The sequence below is a fragment of the Molothrus aeneus genome, chromosome Z (assembly GCF_037042795.1).
Source record: "Molothrus aeneus isolate 106 chromosome Z, BPBGC_Maene_1.0, whole genome shotgun sequence".
Taxonomy (NCBI): domain Eukaryota; kingdom Metazoa; phylum Chordata; class Aves; order Passeriformes; family Icteridae; genus Molothrus; species Molothrus aeneus.
In genome coordinates this window covers 28,037,095-28,056,280 of record NC_089680.1, presented here as the reverse complement: position 1 = coordinate 28,056,280, position 19,186 = coordinate 28,037,095, and the positions used below count along the sequence as shown (strand labels likewise).

The window sequence follows — 19,186 nt, the reverse complement described above, 5'->3', positions numbered from 1 at the left end:
AGGCAACCAACCAAATATGATTGAGTTTCTCAGAGCTAGTATAATGAAATCTACTAATTACTTATTACTTGCATCACTATAATTCCTAGGAAGATTAGTCACAGAAAGGAATGCCTTTGTGCAAGGGACTGTACAAACAGAGAGCAGAGCACAGTCATTGATACTGCTGCAACTGCCACCAAAAGAGCAGCCGTGATCAGTGGACAGGATGATGTATATCCCAGCTTAGTTACCATTTTTGCCAGTCTGCCTGAGAAACCTTCTCAAGCTTATTATGTTAAATAAGATCTCCTAAGCTTCCTCTCTACTAGGACCTTAAATATCACAGCAGTGCTACTGCAAGTGGTTGCTCCAAAAACACAACATGAGCTTTCCAGGAGCAAAGTTATTCTCAGCAGGGCTACCTACAACCCTCAGACAAGGTGCTTGAAAAACCTGAGACAAATCAGGCATCTAAGTACCTGAGTCTGAGGCAGGCTTTCTGACATGCCATCAGTAGCCGCAGCATCCTCACCTAGCAAACAAAGGTACCTGCAAGCCCCGATTCGTGCATCTTTTACTCTCAATGCTGCCTTGTTCACTTTGCCTATAAAGGCTTTGAACTTTCCAGGAGTGCAGGCACAGTTACCAATGCTGCAGTATTAGCAATGGTGAGACCTTCTGTCCATGCAGGACGTAGGAAACCACCAGCAATGTCCTCGTGTGAGCCGACGGCAATGCAGAGGCAGAGGTATGGGGCCCTGGACACCTGCCCTGCCTTGGTTCCTCCGCCATGACCACCCTCGTGGGGCAGTGCGGGAGGCCACCATACACTGCCGGGTTGATGGCCCGGGGAGCAACTACGGCCACCCTTATCACTACCGCGGCTCACCCCACAGATCTCGCAGCAAAGCATGAGCAGCTTCAGCCGGGGCCAAAAGCGAACAAGGGAGGAGGGCACAGCTATAAGCCATGAGTCTCGAGTCTTTTCAATTTAAGAGGTTGGAGTTACTAGCAACATACAGGCCGGCAGATGAAGAGAGCTGTCACCTCACCAAGCACGACACATCTCTTGCGGACGGGGACAGTCCCTGGACGAGAGGAAGCTCCGGACGGGACACTGCCCGGCATCAGAGCCGCGAGTCTCTGCACGGCAACTCCGCGGGATGCGCATCACTCCGGCCGGCACCCCCCGCCGCTCCCGGCTTCCCGCCCGCGCCGCTCCGCAGCCTCCCTCCGCGGGTACCTAGCTCCGCTTATTCACCAATAGGATGACAAATCTCCCGGGCGTGTGTCTGTCCCGTCCTTCCAGACAGAGCTGCGTCCCCATCCCGGCGGCGGACCGGCCGGCGAGGTGAGTAACCGCGAACTGGCGGCACCACAAGAGCGCTTGTTTTGCTTTCCCTTCTCCTCCGCCCTCCCCGCGCTGACACGGAGGCCGTGAGCCGCCGACTCACCCTCTCCCCGCTGGGGCCGGCGGCGCGGGGCTGCGAACGGCTCTGGCGAGCGGGGCAGCGGAGGAGCCGTGCCGTGCCGTGCCGTGCCGTGCCGCGCCGCACGCCGCCGGGTGCGAGCAGGCTCGGCGGGGCGCGGCGCCGCCGCGGGGCTCCGGGCACTCACCTCCCGCCTGCCCCGCCGGCAGCGCGCAGCTCCCGCCGAGCGCGGCCGGCCGTGCCCGCTGTCATGTGCCCGCCGCCTCTCGTTAACCCTTCCCGCGGCCCGGGCTGGCCCCGCCAGCCGCGCCTGCTCCGCCACGCGGGGGAAGCGGCGTCCCACCGGCAGCGGCCCCGCGGCGCCCCCTGCGCCCAGGGGACGCGTGGGGACACGGCTGGATAGGGGCGGGGGTAGCCGGGGCTCCGGCGGGTGGTGGAGGGGGATTGGTGGGGTGGCCATGTAGGGGCTGGAAGATGCCGACGGGGAGGCTTCGAGGGGGGACGGGCTGCATAGACGCTAGAGGGGATGAGGGAACCGAGGGGTGCGCTGGAGGCCAGAGGTGTTTGCAGTAGGGGAGGCGGGGGGGATTTTGTGTCTGTGTGTAACGGGACCGGGGGGAGCTGCGGTGCTGCACCACTTCTGCAGGAGGAATGTTTAGAAGCTCTGGGGGCTGCAGGCTCCCTGGAGGATAGTCTGGGGGCCACACGCTACGGGCTTTATGAGGAATGCTTGGGGGGTTGCACGGAGGCTGTAAGTGGGCTTGGACAGGACCTAAACGTTATGGTTTTCTCGTGCACGGGCAGGGTAGCAGGTAAACCAGAGGAACAGGGCTTTGGAAGTGGGAAAGAGGATGAAGGGGCTTAATATCTGGCATTTTTCCACCAGGCATAGAAAGCTGTGATATGCATGCAAGAGCCTTTCTCAATTAGAAGGAAATCTGACTTGAAATTGCAGGACTAGCAATGTGATAGTGTGAGCCATTGGCAGTATTGTTGGCAGTATCCACTCAGAGCAAAAGCACAGGGATGCTGTGGCCCCAAGCTGATGATCAGTTCTTGCAGTACCAGTTGCAGCCAAGAGGTAAATGCCATGAAGAGAAGAGCACCCATTGCTCTCAAAAAGACTCCTACACATGTAGGATAAGGCCCAGCAACTGAAACATGTTGGTTCTTTCAGTTTGGGTCCATCTTATTCCCCTTTGGTGTAATTGGGGAATTGAGAATATAAATGAGCTGAAGCTAGAGATGAATAAAGCAGCTAAAAAGCCAGGCTCAGAGAACAGCAAATTGCCTAATCACTCCACCTGCATGAGCACATGAGCATGCAGACCTCATGGCAGGGCATCCTATCAGCCAGGGAGTCTCCAGCAAGGGAGCCCAGTAACATGGTTGGGCAACTGAAGATTGCAGCAGGCATGGGCCTTTCATGCCAAGCATGGCCAACCCTGCATTTAAAACAATTTTAAATCCCAGTTCTCCAAGAATAAGAATGACACTGTGGCAGTCATTATTGCTTCTTCCAAGGTGAAGGGAAGCCTGTATCCCTATTGTGCTGTGAGAGCTGTTAGCAGGAGAGTTGAGGGAGGGGGATGTGTTTTGATGCTTTCACATCACTGGGCTCCTCAAGGCCAGCCTTGATCCTTAGCTGAATAAACTCTTCCAAGCTAAAGGTCCTTTGTCATTCATTCATATTGCATCCAATTAATGTGACTGAAGTTCACAAGAAGTCAGTGTTGCATTCTTTACATACCCAGAAGACCTAGCAGACATATTGAGGCTTCAGTCTTTCTTTTAAAGTTTCATTGCTTTCCAGTGTTTTGGGATTTTTTTCTAAGTGTATGGACACTTAGAGATTGAGATACTTGTAAATTTACTGTTCATAGCACATTCAAAGCAGAAGTATTTTTAAGCTGTGAGTTTGCATTAAATAAATTGCTTTAAATAAGCCCTGACAATATCAGAAACCAAATCTAACCACCATTAAAAAAATCTCTTTGCCTTATTAAATTATTTATATGTATGGGAAGTAATTTGTCTCCATTTTTCGAATGAAAAGAAGTGATGAATCCTATCAATGTACCACCTTGAGAAACACAAGGTCTAAAACACAAGATATAGGCAGCCTTTGCATAGAGGATAAGAGTTTTTACTGCCATGGATGTAGCCTGCTGAGAAGTCCTGAATATGAAGTAAAGAGGACAATCAGAACCTCAAATTAACAAAGTTAGCATTAGAAACTGCAACTTATATCTAAAGATAATTCTTAATTTTCAGTGTACTGAAATAGCAGCAAAGTTTATGTAAAATAAGACAGGTAAGACTAATAAGGGCATTAAAAGTAAGTGCATCCAAAGTTTTCTTAGTGGGTGACACAACTGCATGTTCATACCTGTCATACAGCATTGCATATTCATATCCATCAGCATGAACCCATACTCACTCCTCACATAAAGCACACATCCCAATTATGAAAAGGCTATGTCTTAGTCCTTCAGAAAACTACTACTTATTCTCTACTGCAAATTTTATCCCCTCTATCAAAAAGCATGTATCTAATGGAGCTAGTGGATTCTGAAATTCAAGAAATGTGTCTGAATCCACAGTAATACATGTGAACTTCTTCTGCCACCTATCCAAGATCTGAGGGTAAAAATTTATATTTGTCACTTCAGTCCCAATTACATTTTCATAGTTCAATAAAATTTTATTTACTGCTCAAGGAAATGTATAGTTACGTGCTATATGAAGGTACAGTGAACTTTGAATTAAGGCTTCAGTTTACAAACTATCAAACACAGAAGCATTTTTCAAAATACTCTTTTTTAAAGAAAAAAAGTTCCCTTTTTCTTCTTTTTCTCTGTCCCAAAGTCTGTTGGAATAACACAGTATCCCATCAGTCCTTGCAAAGTCTCTTCCTAGCCTGATTCTTGTATTATGTCATTTGGTTTGTTGTCCTAGAATGTTATTCCTAGGTATGGAGGAAAAGAGAGACATGCTCACATAAATCCTTGTCACCTTTGTCCCAGGGAAAGACCATCTTTGTAAGTGAGCCCTGACAGGAGATGGTCAGTGGCTAAAGATTCTGAAAAGAGCTCATTCAAGTGGGAGAAAGAAATTGAATAAAGATGAGTTAATTTATTTTCTTTATTGGTATTTTGGAGGCCTTTTTGGGAAAGGGAATTACTCTCTTGATGTTGAAGCATCATGTATGGAAACTCAGATTTTTTTCAGTGTCCAGAGGAAAACCATTGTAGCAGAGGGAACAGAGAATAAGGAATGTGACAACCAGAAGATACAGCTGGTTTTAGTTTTTCTTATCTCTTTCTTCTGTATACTGGTAGCAGCAGAACTCACCTTTTAGGGGAAAAAACCTAGGTACTAGGATTGTAAGACAAATTAATTTTGCATTTCTATAGCAAATCTGAAAAAATTTTTGACCCAAACACCTTTGAAATTGTGGCAGTCAATTTAATGGGAGGGCAAAATTCCACTGAAAATACACAGAATCTGAAGAGTACCTAGAATACGATGATACTTGGTTAGAGAATACTAACAGATTAAGAGGGCTTGTCTCTTGTTGCTTTGGACATGCTGATTTGAACAAACCCAAGTCTGAACAACCATTCCTCAGATGCAAACAGAAATGTGGAAGCTTTTTCAAGCTGTTTGGGTTTCGGGGGGGGGGGTTTGGTTCATGTGCTTGTCTTGGGGGTTTGGTTTTGGGTTTGTTTATTTTTGGAGGGAGGGGAAACAGATTAAAAAATCTTACTAACTAACACTGTTGGTCTAATCCTTCAATTTTACCTCAGATCTTCCATTTCATATCTATTCTGTTTTCATAGTTGCTGTGTAAATGAGAACAATATTTTTGCTAGTTAAGCGGATATGACAAAAAAAAAAAAAGCTCTTTAATTCCATCTTGAATACTTTTACTGACACCAGTATATTAAAATATAATTGAATTGGGTTTTCGTGGTTTAGCTGTAAAATTAAGTCTTGCACCTCTCCCATCTTTGCTTAGACTGACTCCTGGCAAGAAGGAACTCTGCAAGGGGCCTCTGCTGTTTCCCATCATCCATGGCTCCAGCATCTCGGGGCTGATACCTCTTTTTTTTCTAGTTAAAAAATAGGGTATATGGGCATAAGTTTTGGGGTTTGATCCTTTTTCTTCATCTTTTCAATCCCAGGTCACAGGTTGCATTTAGCTGGTCTTCACAGCACATCAAGGTGGGCTGTCTGATACCATCATGACATAGCAGGGCCTCAGAATTTTTTTCTGTGTTCTATTTCCTTTTTCTATATCCAGATTTCAAAAATATTACTTTTTTTAGTGGGTTTTACTTGCTATGAGGGAGATGAGACAACATATTTCTCCTCCGCACTGCGAGAAACTAACACTTACGAAGAGCATATTGCTAAGATCTTCAAAGTTCCTTACAGCATCTAGATATCCTTGTAACAAATCAGTTCCTCTCCTTGCAGCTCCAGCAATGCACCCTGCACTGTGAATTGAAGAGATGAATAAAAGCTGTTCCACTCCCACTCTTAAATGTAAGCTGTCAGGTGGAGAGAAAGCTGCCTGTGGAATAAATATGAAAAAAATACACGCATTCTACTAACCTCCTCAAAGAAAGTGAGTTTGATTCCCCAGTATTCTTGCACAAACAAAGCTGGCACTGGTAAACAGGATTCATTTAATTATATTGTAGTCTAGTTTTATACGGTACAAACACACATGCAGAACCTTTACAGAAGAATGCAGTCATTATCTATTTAGGGTCAGAAAATAAAATTATTAGATGAAAATTAATTGCAAGGGAATTCTACATTCCTACAATGCACCTGAAGAAGCTGGAACTGAGACTGATGAGTAGAATAAGTTTCCCAAGTCTCATAAAAAAATAATCAGTGAAAAGACTTAATATCAGCAGTGGAGTTTTACTAGAATATATTAATACTTAGCTGACACTTTTTCTAGGTATTTCATATGCTGTGGTTCAGGTCACAAAGTGGGAATATCATGTACATTGACAAACAGGTGAAGAGAACAGAGGGACTGCATTTGCTTGCGTACCTCTGTCTTCATGCCTGAGTCAAATTTGAAGTCAAATTGAGTTTGATGTTGACCAAAGCATACTAAACCAAACATGTCTGATTTCCATGGAGAAACTATGAGGGATTTCAGGCTAGCATGATGTCCATTCCCTAATACTTACTGATGAATAACAGTGCTAGAAACATTTTTATAGGTAGGATGCTAATTGAAGGCAAAGTAAGAAAAAAAGAAGGAAATTTCCCACAGTCCACTTAGAAACCTTAGAAGAAAATGCTGTGATAAAGTGGAACTACTGTTTGTCCAACAGTAAGATCTTCTGATATTAATAATGATTTCTTTGTAGGCTCCAGCAATTTTAGATTGAACAGCAGATAAGTACAATGTTGAAACTCACTTTTCTTGTTTGGGAGAGTAAGCATTATATTAATCACTTCAGAGGTATGCATATAACACTGCAATTTTTTCTCCTACTCTTGTTTCTATGCCTACTCACCTCAACACTGATTTTTAATGTTAAATTTTACTTCATATCCTGTAGTAAATACTGACATGTGTGTAGTTAGCTTTCTTCATTGTAGTACCTTTGGACTTCTACTAATTTAGGAAAGAAACTAATTTAGGTCAGAAAATACTGGGTGAAAACACACGAAAAAGTAGATCCTTAATCGATCAGATATTGAACAATTCACCCCAAACATGGCTGTCATCAGCAGTCAGTGTGCCTCTTCTCAAGGGTGACATGCAATTAAGGAGGGGGTCTGGGGGAGGCATATGGGTGAAGCTATGGTGTTGAATGCATAGTATTGCCACAGGAAGCCCATTACCTGTTAGAAGGCAACAGCTGTCGCCATGAAGCCTGAGTAAAAGGTACCTTGACTTTGTACTCTCTACCATGTCCTTAAGAAAATCACCCACACTCCCTTCTTTTCATTGTTTTAGTATATTTCTGTTATGAGAAGATGTTAAATTTAAAAACAACATGTGAATAATTTGATGTTACTCTGGTTCTTGTTCAATTTTACATAGAATTCATTCTAATAGAAGTCTAACTTTTTCCTGGGATCATATATTCACTGGTAGAATATGTTTCTATGTTTTCTGCTTCTGCACCATTGAATTTTCTCCTTTAAACAGTATTTCTCCACTTGAAGTTAGAAAGGACTCCTATAGCCTGTACTGAAATTAAATCAAAGTCCAGATAAATGGCTGGTCACACAAAATTCTCGAAAGGTTGTGTTTAGACATATGTAAGAAATAAGAAAGTTATCTATATGCTAGCTAGATCAGTATCAAAATACTGATCTGACTTTGTTCTCACAACAGTACTCACTCATATTCCCAGCCTAGCTGATATAACTGTATCAACATATCTTCACATTTAATTGGCTCTATAAGAACTACAGGGATATAGTGTATTGGAACTCATCTCCTGAGTCTTTCCTTGAATTTAAGTAAAGCAATGCTAAAAACTTCTCTTTTTTTCATCCATTTGTAAAATGGATAAGAAAACAGCTATGGTGATCTATATAATACTACAATTTTACTTAATTCCATTGGAATTAATTATTCTAAGCTGTAAGAGTCTACATTGCACACAAAAACCCTTAAAATGTTGCCAATTCCCTATTGTGTGCTTCTTTGCTCCAGTTTAAAGAACCCAAAACAGAAAAGAATAACACCAATTCACATGTTCCACTCTTTCTGGGCATATGAGTGTCTCAGAAATGATCAAAAATCCACAAGTGCATCTAAATTTTTTAATAAGCTGCATTTTTACTTATTATTTCTTATACTGCACAAAATTCTACTCTATTGTATGCTATGCACTTCACTAACTTCTGTGAACCTGACAATACATATCCATAAGCATAAGTGATTTAGGTACATTTCTATCTATTTCCTTTACATTGCTAAAAACATATTCTGATCCTCCCAAAATGCTGCTTTTTATATTTTTAATGTATTTTGTAAGGAGCTCACTTTTAAAATTTCTTAATTCAAGGCAACTTACTAATTTTCTGTGTGCTGTAACTGAAGGGGTTTGCAGTTCCACGAAAATCTCTGGCATTCATGGATTCAAATGGAGTTGACTTGAAAAAATAACACTGTCAGTAAAATTCCTAAATCTAATGATTAGACAAACAAATCTAGTGAGCTTTAGCTGTAGGAGAAAAATCTTCCGAGGTTTCCAGAGAAGTGCTGTGACACTTAATGAGATCTCCTTCCTTTCCTTTTCTACCTTCCTGATCACACTTGTAATGAAGACTGAATCCTGACTTTCAGAAACACTTATAAATTATTCCTTGTGCAGTTGAATTCAGACTGTTGTTTCTGGGTTAGATTCAAAGTGTCATATGTGCTAATATAGTTCTTTATTTTTCTGACAACTCTGACAACATAAAATATAACATGGGGTTATATAAATTGTGGAAGAACCTAACCACAGAGAAACAGGAAAATTAAATATAAAAAATCTTTATAACACATTGTGTCTTTTTTTTTCTTTCTTTCTTGTTGCCATCCAAGAACTTTGGCATCATGTCTTTTTTGCAAGAGATACCATATCTCTAGAGAGAATATATGTACACACATATGCACATATATAAACTCAAAAATCCAAGCAACAGTTATCATATCAATGTCTGATGAAAACCTGTACCCATTAAAATAAAACAATACTGAATGCTAGTAATGACTGTCAATAGTTATGAACATTTTTGTTGCATTCCAAAGTCTTTCTTTTTTTTTTCTGGAATTTTCACAGCACAACATGTTACTATTACAGGGAAACATTTCAACAGCTTGAATTGATTTGATTTCAATAGAAAAACATAAAAATACTTAAAATTAAACGAGTTTTAAATGTTTAGCTGGACTGCAGACATGGCTTTCAGTATGTCACAAGGTAGGGACACTAGGAAAGAAGGAAAATACAAAAAGAAATGCTGTCTGGCTAGAAAGCATGGGAAGGCAGAAAGGCATTCCTCAAGCTAATGATTTTTCAGAGCATATGCCTTTGTATACTGGCACAAATGAAAACCTTATCTCTAAAGTAGATGCTAATTAACTTTCACTGCTGCACCATTAATACATTCCCAGGTGCTTTCCAGGTTTGATGTTATAGTGTCTGGGAGAGGGGAAACTGCTGACTGCCTCTTCAGACAGCTTCTCTTTTAGGTGGCTCATTCCATGAAATGTATTTGCCCAGCCAGGACTGTCCTACAGGCCCTGATATATTGTGAAAGAGAGAGAGTAAGAAAAGGGCACCCAAATATGAGAATGAGGCACTGGGTCTTATTTACTGAGAGCTTGGCATCACATTTTTCTACTCAGGTCTTGCTGGAGCTCCTCAAAACCTGTACTTCGAAAGACCACAAGCACCTTAGGTCTCAATAGAATAGACTTTTACTCTCCATTCTGGTCTGGATGATAATTTTGGATGTTGGCCAACTATTAATGTTCCATGGTAAGTCTTTTTTAAACCTCAGGCTAACTAATAAATTAGTAATATAAATAGCAGGGGCAAAAAACTCAGCCACCTCTGTCTTTAATTGCCTGTTGTAATCCCAAGTCCTCTGATCATTTCTGTTACATGGCATAATAAGATCATTAGGTGATTTTTTAGGTTCTTATGATTACTCAGCTCAAGACAGAGCAGCTATTATAACGCAGTTTCAACCCCAGAATAATCTGTTTCTAAGGAAGCTCTGCTACTGTTTTTGCAACAAAGGATGCTGGTAGGTCAAGTAGCAGTCATAAAGTCAGTGGATATGTTTAAGCATGGCTGACTCCTAAGTGACCTTTTGTTGTTACAGTCTATACTCAAGTATCCTTTTTCAATATTCTGCATTTCCCTATGTATACAAGGTTTTTTACACATTCTACTATTTAAATATAAAAAAAACCTCTGTGGTATTTATTATATAGAAATATAGAATATATTTCTATAAAATATAGAATCATACCATGGCTATGGTTAGAACGGGACATTTAAAGATAATGATGACCCATGGCAGGGACATCTTTCACTAGATCAGAGTGTGAAACCTGACCTTAGACACTTCCAGTGATGGGGCATCCAGAGCTAATCAGAGCATCTGTTCCTGTGTCTCAACACCCTCATTGTAAAAGATTTCATCCTTGTATCCAAGCAAATCTACCCTATTTCAGTTTAAAACCATTGCCTCCTCTCCCCATCACAAGGAAGTTGACTGCAATGAGGTCTCTCCTCAGTCTCCTCCAGGCTGAACAGAAAAACTGACCTCAGCTGCTCCTAATATGGCTTTCCTTCTAGACCCTTCACCGTGCTCATGGCCCTTTGGACAGTCCCCAATAGCTTTATATCTCCTTTATTGTGGCACCCAGAGCTGCCCCCACCCCTCGTGGTGAGGCTGCCCCAGTGCAGAGCAGCGCAGGACAACAATGCTCTGCTTGAGGATGCTGTGCCTAAGGATGCTGTGCCTGATGCCCCCAGGACACAGGTGGCCCTCCTGGCTGCCAGGGCACTGCTGACCATGTTCAACTTGCCATAAGCCAGGACTCCCAGGGTCCTTTCTGTGGCATTGCTTTCCAGCATCTCATTTTTCTGTACATCCAGGGCTGCCCCATCCCAGGTGCAGAAGCTCTAATGCCATGGGAAAACACAGGACACACAGCCATTCCAAGCACTGGCTGCAGAACCCCACCACAGCCAAAGCTGGAACTTCCATAAGTTCATGAATCAAGGTCTAAATCAAACTCTTTGAGGTCCAAATTCAGCTGTAAGCCTGCATGCCTTTAGTCTAGGCCTTAAAAATAGTAATGTAATATGTACACAGAAGCATTATCTGGGCTTCTTTCCTGAAGCTTATTTCAGTGGTTTGGAAACCATGTTCCTATAACAGTGTCACAGGAAAAGAATCACTATATCTTCTTTTACCACTTGCACTCCAACACTGCACACAAACACTTGAACAGTAATCAAAAAAATAAAGCTGTTATTTCATATAATCATATTGCTGTTAAATAAGGGTTACCATCTCATAAACCTTTTCCCTAAATGCAATCTGAGGTTCAATCCATGTGTTGAAACTGGTTTTTCAAAGGTACTATTCGCTGTTTTTCTAATTTGAAAAACTCTATTTCACCACTCTTCAATACTAACAAACAATAAAAAGATTTCGCCAAAAATCCTAGACAGAATGTTATAGGCATCTGTGAAAATGCAAATCTGCTTAAGGTAGGGGAAAATCAGAAGTCCAAGAATGCAAGTTTTATTCTAACTTAGAGTTGATTGTCCATCTTTAAAAAACAGGATGAGCTGGAGTCCTAATTTTTTTTTTTGTGGCTCAGAGAAGTCAAAACATAATGCTTACTAATGTCTTGCTCTCAAAGTTACCCTGAATCTGTCTGAAAGGATACATGACATTTTTGTTTGCCACGGTGCAAACATGTGAGATGTAAATAGATACTGGTGATAGACAAAGACACTTCAGCCTGCATTCAGTGTTAGTGTGATAGTACTGCAAACCAGCATTGCAGTTTTCTCAGAAGTGGGTTTGCAGTGACCTCTGTAGGACAGACCTGAGACAGGGTCTTTTCATGCTCCAGACTTGCTTTTTGAGAAGCCATAATTTTATTGTACACTGCTGCAGCTTCAACAGAATCCCAGTGCAGATTTTCTGCGTATATATATTAAGATAAAAAACTGGGCCTTCAGCCCCTGATGATACCCAAAATGCCTGACAGTTATGCTCTGGCAGTGTGGTAGTGACCTCCCCACTGGTCCCTTCAGCCTTTGACATCTTAGTGCCATTTGTCAATATGATTAGTTTCTGAAAAGTAATTCCTGTGAAACCACCTGTTTTTGCTAGATTTCAAGTTCTGCAGTAGACAGAGATCTCCTGGCAACCAGACTGGCTCACCTGTCACACGGAGATACAACCACCAACTGCAGAATGTTCAATTCAGTGTGACTGTTGGCATGATTTCTTGAGTAACTATGCTGCAAGACAGGGACAGTTTGTGCAGCATTTTGATCTCTTGCCTCTTGACCATTTTTAAGAGAGCAACATTGTCTACCTGTCCAGGGAAAAATGGGGCAATGGGGAAAAAGCAGAAGTTGAAAACATTGAGTTACAAGTTCACACACTTCCTATCCCAGCCCAAATTTCTGAATCAAAGAGACAAAATTAATTCCAATGTGTGTTGTTAAGCCAAGTGTCTTTGACTAGTTCAAGATTCATACTACTCACTTACCCAGAAAGCTGCAGTAAATTATTACTTTTCATGACTACCCTTTACAGGCCTTAGGACTAATCACCAATGCTCAGGAAATACAAGGGATCAGGGCCAGCAGCAAGGGTTTGTGAAATGTGCATCTTGCTTGACCAACCTGATCCCTTCTATGGTCAGGTGACAACCTTAGAGGATGAGGAAAAGGCTGTGGGTATTTCTCCTTGAACTTTAGTAAAGCCTTTGACACTGTTTCCCACAAAATTCTCCTGGAGAAAGTCTCTGCTTATGGCTCAGACAGGCACCCTGTTCACAGGGTAAAACCTGGCTGTATGGCTGGGCCCAGAGATTGGTGGGGCACGGAGGTACATCCAGCTGGTGGCCAGTGACCAGTGGTGCTCCCCAGGGCTCAGTACTGGGGCCAGTTCTGTTTAATATCTTCATCAGTGACATGGATGAGGGGATTGAGTGACCCTCAGTCAGTTTGCAGAGGGCACCAAGCTGGGTGGGAGTGCTGATCTGCTGCAGGGCAGGAAGGCTCTGCAGAGGGATCTGGGCAGGCTGGACCATGGGCCAAGGCCAGTGGTGTGAGGCTCAACAAGGCCCAGCGCTGGGTCCTGCCCTTGGGTCACAGCAAGCCCAGGCAGTGCCACAGGCTGGGGCAGAGTGGCTGCAAAGCTGCCACAGGAAAAGGCCCTGGGGGTGCTGGTGACAGCAGCTGAACATGAGCCAGCAGTGCCCAGGTGGCCAAGAAGGCCAATGGCATCCTGGCCTGTGCCAGCAATGGTGTGGCCAGCAGGAGCAGGGCAGGGATTGTCCCCCTGTACTGGGCACTGGTGAGGCCACACCTCAAATCCTGTGCTCAGTTTTGGGCCCCTCAGTACACGAAGGACATTGAGGTGCTGGAGCAGGTCCAGAGGAGGTAATGGAGCTGTGAAGGTTCCAGAGCACAAGACCTATGACGAACAGCTAAGGGAGCTGGGATTGTTTAGCCTGCAGAAAAAAGGCTCAGGGGGGACCTGCTTTGAACAACTACCTGGAAGTCTGTGGTGAAATGGTGATCTGTCTCTTCTTCCAGGCAGTTAACAATAGGACAAGAGGAACTGTGCCAAGGAAGGATATTCAGGTTGGATATTGGGAAAAATATCTGCACTGACAGAGTGGTTAAGCATTGGAACAGGCTGCTCAGCGAGTGGTGGAGTCATCATCCTTGGAAGCATTCAGAGAAAAAAGAAAAATACAGCACTTCATGCTGTGGTTTAGTGGGCATGGTGGTATTTGACCAGTGCTTGGACTTGATGGTCTTGGATATCTTTTCCAACCTAAATTATTCTGTTACTCTGTTACCTGGGAAGCAGTATTGCAGCAAATAAACCCAGCCAAATGCTTGGGTGTACTGGCAAAGGCAGAGACAGCAGATCCAGGGAAGTTATCCTTTGTCTGTTAATGAGTCATCATTTATGAGGTGGATATGAATTGCTGTGTCCAGTTTTGGATCCCAATAATATAGGGAAAAGATTAATATATTTGGTTAGGTTCAGGAGACCCCCCTAGCCTTCTGTCAACCTGGGAAAAGGGATGGGAGATCTGTTGCTTTTTTGACTTCATAGAATGATAGAATGGTTTGTGTTGGAAGACACCTTTGCAGGTCATTTAGTCCAACTCTCCTGCAATAAGCAGGGACATTTTCACCTCGATCAGATTGCTTAGAGCCCCATCCAACCTGACCTTGGGTGTTCCCAGGGATGAGGCATCCACAAGCTCGCTGGGCAAGCTGTTCCAGTGTTCTACCACCTCATTGTAAAAAATGTTTCCTGATGTCTAGTCCGAATCTACCCTTTTCCTATTTTTGCCCTGTTGTTTCAGTCCCTCCAAAAAAAGTCTGTGTTAATCTTCTTCATAAAGCCCACTTAAGTAGTGAAGGGCTGCAAATAAGGTTACCCCAATGCCTTCAGGCTGCTCTGATCTGTTCATCCCCAGCCTGTGTTAATACCAGAGGTTCCCCTAACCCAGATCCAGCACCTTGCATTAGGTCTTTTTGAAACTCATGACATTCCCGTGGACCCACTTCATGAGCTTGTCCAGGTCCCTCTGATGGCATCCTGTCCTTCACATGTGTCAACTGCACCGCTCAGCTTGGTGTCATCTGCAAACTTTTGACAGTGCTTGATCCTTTTGTCTGTATCACAGATGAAGACACTAAACAGAATCAGTCCCAAAACAGATTCCCAAGGGCCACCATCCATCACTGATTTCCAGACAGACCTCTGGATCCATTGCCCTCTGGATGCAGCCATTTAGCCTTCTCCACTGAATAGTCCATCCATCAAATTCCTCTCTCCAATTTAGAGAGAAGGATGTTTTGGGGAACCATTACAAGGCTTTACAGAAGTCCAGATAAACGTCATCTTTATCCCTTCCTTGCCCCCTGACCTCGTCCCTCCATCACACAAGACTGCTTGGCTGGTTAGGCAAGACTTGCCCTTGGTGAAGTTGTGCTGGCTGTCTTGAATCACCTCCACGTGCCATAGCACCTCGTCTAGGTAGATCTGTCCCATGCTCTTCTCAGGCACAGAGCAGAGGACTTCCCAGCGTCCTCATATCTATCCTTTTAAAAGATGGATACAATGTTTCCTTTTCCATTCACCGGGGACTTTGCCTGATTGCCATCACTTTCTAAATATTATGGAAAATGGCCTGGCAACTACATCAGCCAATTTCCTCATGACTCTGGTATCTCATCAGGTCCCATAGATTATGTCTGTTCAGATTTCTCAAGTAGTCTTGAACCTGATCTCTTATAGTGGGCGGACTTTGCTCCCCATCCACTTCAGAGCTGCGGGAAGAGGTTGTTAGTGAAGACTGAGGGGGAAAAGCTATTGAGTACCTGAGCTTTCTCCTCATCTCTTGTTTTATTCATCAGAGAGTTACACTTTCTCTTACCTTCAACAACCTCGTGGGAGGATATAGGGAAGGTAGACACAAATTCTGTTCAGAAGTGCACATCAATAGATGAAAAAGCAAGAGACCCAAGCTGGAGCATGAAAGGCTCAGGCTAGAAGTATTGAAATGTTTTTTTAATATGGGTGTAGTTAAACACTGGGAACAGGAAGGTTTTTGAATCTGTCTGCCTGTTCAAAGCTGTGATTAACTTGCTGTTGTTGACCATGATGATGCTCAGAGTGATTTCCAGAGGTGCTGGAGGGGTCAGCCACTTGTGATTCTTTCAGTTGTCTTCTACACAAAATTGTGCCAAGAAAGCACTGATTTTTTTTTTTTTTAACTTGCTGCTGTTTAACTCAAACTAACAAAAAGCAGTAACTACTGAGCTCCTAAGTCTAGACTCTCAGAACAAAAACATTTCACTGGCAAATGCCATATGCCTCATGATTTTAAATTGTAAAAGCTTCAGAGAGCAGTACAAATTCTGATGCTGTAGAGAAATAAGAGAAAAATGTTTTATAGTTCTTCCAACTGAAATGACCATGAACAAGCACTCAATTTCCATGAAGATGCCATCAAGATACAATGAACTGAGAAACTGGTATTGAACAGAGACATCTGCACCAAGTTTGTTTTTACTTCAAACAATATTTCTCTTGAAAAATAAGTCATATCACAGCTGAATAAAACCACATTTCATAGGTGTATTTAAGTGCTTTTTATGTGGAGATCACCTCAATTAATGGCAATACAGGTGGTGAAAGAATGTTCTCTATTTACAGATGAAGAGCCTGATTGAGCCTGGATGTATTTACAACCTCTCTCAGAAGCCCTAAGGTTAATCATGCAGTCTTTGCCTTGATGCTACCAATGAGCAGCACTTAAGCAGTCACCTGGAAGATCAGTGGGAACAGAAAAATCTGTTTTCTTGTATCAGCAATTATCTTATAAGTTCATATCATCATGCTTCACAAAACATATTGCTATTCACATAGAATATTGAGTCACCCTCTTGCCAAACCAGGAACAGGTGCAGGAATAGGGAACATATCAGAAAGAAGCACTTCCTGCACCACACAGAAAACTAGTGCCTGAATCTTTTTAGAGAAGGCCATGTATCTGTTTTTCACTCAAACCATGTCTCAATACCTCTACAATCAGCAGCACAGTGCATCCAGCAATCTGGATTTCACAGCCCACTGTGTTTTTATTTGTGCCCAGTATCCCAGTTAGACATTACAGACACAACTCAAAGACTTACATCATCCATACAACTCCAACCTCCCAACTATCCATCAAAGGAGCTGCCCACAATGTCATTCACTGAATGTAGTCTGTTTGCATGGCTTGTGCTGCATGAACACAGTTGCTTCATGCCATTTTGTTACTCTCCAGCTTCTATATAGGACAAGAGAGGTCCAGGTCCCAGCTGAAGCATATTCCTGTCTACTCTCCTATTGGAAGCAGAAGATGCTGCACCCAACTGCACCACTGCTGAACAGACAATAAACTCTTCACACAGCTGCAGCTCACCCTACATGGAGACCTCCAGGTCAGTTGAATAATAAGGCTTTATATCTGAATAAAACACAGGCCCATGCCTCCTCATACTTTCTCACAAGCTAGTCAGGGCTTCACAGACAAGGTCTGACAGTAGAGTAGGATGTGCCAGGTTGTGTTTGAAAAAAGAGACTCAGGAACAGCCAAGCTCTGCATGGCAAGGATGCCATAAGTATGTTGTAGAGGTAGGAAAATATGCCATAAAACAACATGCCTGTTATGGCACATAATATGCCCTGTATGGCACGAAAGACTTTAGGAGCTTCAAATGTGGACACTAATTTCAGCATAAATTGTTCTCACTCGGCTGGAAGTATGATTAGGGGAAAAAGTGTGCAGAGAGAAATACTTATTTGTCCAGGGCCATAACCTCAGTATCTGTAAACCCCATTAATATAATAATGCAAGAAGCAGAATTTAGAAATCGAGTCATTTCTACAAATACTCCTTTAGTTTGTTTCACCACTGATTTTCACAAGACATTTCTCTCAGACCTGCCCCTTTTACTTTTTTGAAAGCAAAATGTGCTCCTATCAATGAAGTCATGAAGACAGGTCAACAGTTTCTTGAGAAAATAATTTGGATCTCTGAACATAATTTTTCCCATCAGTGCAATGATGATCCAATAATATATTATCCTAGCAGAGCTGATACACAAAAATATGAAGGCACTAGATTTTCTTCCTATGGCATTCAAAAAACCTGCAGGTAGGAGTGCTTCACAGAGAGCTTAGAGTGAACTTGGTATCTGAAACTGGGCAATGCTTTACTTATTTACTACAGATATACAATATAAATTCCCTCTGTGGAATAACCTTTCATCTAATCCTGCAGCGGTTTTTCACATTTGTTTCACATCCTCCCTTCTGAGTCATTTCTTACAACCCTGGAGAAAACTCAAAGCCTTAGTTGGCAAGTATCTGAAGCCTGTTCCCCTAGCCATACCCTGATCATATCTATATTGTATATCTGAAGTTGTTTCAAAAGAGTTGTTTCAGACAATTTTTTTCATAGAAAGTGTTTCTCTTCTGCTTCAAGCTACCTACGAGACTGCAGGAAAGCCTTCTCTAAATGCTATGAACTTTTCTTGAGCATCACCATTCCCAGGGAGAGTCTTACACTTAATGGTCATTTTCACAGCAGATATATATGAAAACTTTGTAACTTGTCAAACTTTTAATATAAAAACTTTCTGTAACTTGCATTACACTGGTTTGTTGTAGGGGTTTTTCTGTTTGTTTGTTTCTTAGTTTCAATTTTGTATGTAAGCCGTGCACTGACTAATAGCTGTAAGGCTAGGCTGTCTCTGTATAAGAGGTGATGATAAGTTAGATAAGTTACCTTTACACAGAAACCGAGCTACACCTTAGATGTGGTGTGAAGGAGGATCCCTGTACGGACAAATAGTGATAGCAAGCAGTGGCAGAAGTTGGAGATACCTAATATGAGAAAGATATTTCTGGCAAGTGAAACAGTTCTTTGATAACAGCAGGATGTTCGGCCTGAAGACATTTGTACTTCAGCAGCTACTTCTACTTGAACATTTAGTATGCTTCCATTAAAAATCTGTTGTTTCATTTTAATTTGTTGTAGGAACTGTGAAGTCTTGGAGGATCTTTGCTGCCAAGATGAGGAGTTACCCAAAGGAAGTGATCAGGCTGCATAGCACAAGGGAAGAGGAAAGAGAGATAGGACATTCTCTGAGGCTCAACAGCTTGAAGAGCCACCAATCCCACCTGCAGCTGAGAAGGTGGCAGTGTTCATCCCTAATATGAAGGTAAGTGCAACCTCTGGAGAGTGGAAGAGGTGGAAGCAAGTGGCTTACAGCACAACAGGGAAGGCTCTTTTCTCACCTAAAGGCTTGCAGCTTCACTATCCTCAAAGCTGAGTAGGAGCTTCATGCACCTTCAAGCAAATTATCTGGTCCACCTGACCCTAAAACATGCAATAGTACCAGGAGGAAACAGTGATTCATTGCAGTGGGTGAGTCCTTGCTGCAATT

General features: G+C 42.7%; 1 long non-coding RNA gene across 1 annotated transcript; it reads left to right on the top strand.

Moving 5' to 3' along the window:
- Positions 1-1,279: 1,279 nt before the first annotated feature.
- On the top strand, positions 1,280-18,878 carry LOC136568941 (uncharacterized). The gene is made up of 3 exons (XR_010785299.1): positions 1,280-1,333; positions 17,020-17,176; positions 18,778-18,878. It is a non-coding gene; the product is annotated as an uncharacterized lncRNA (long non-coding RNA).
- The last annotated feature ends 308 nt before the right edge of the window (positions 18,879-19,186 follow it).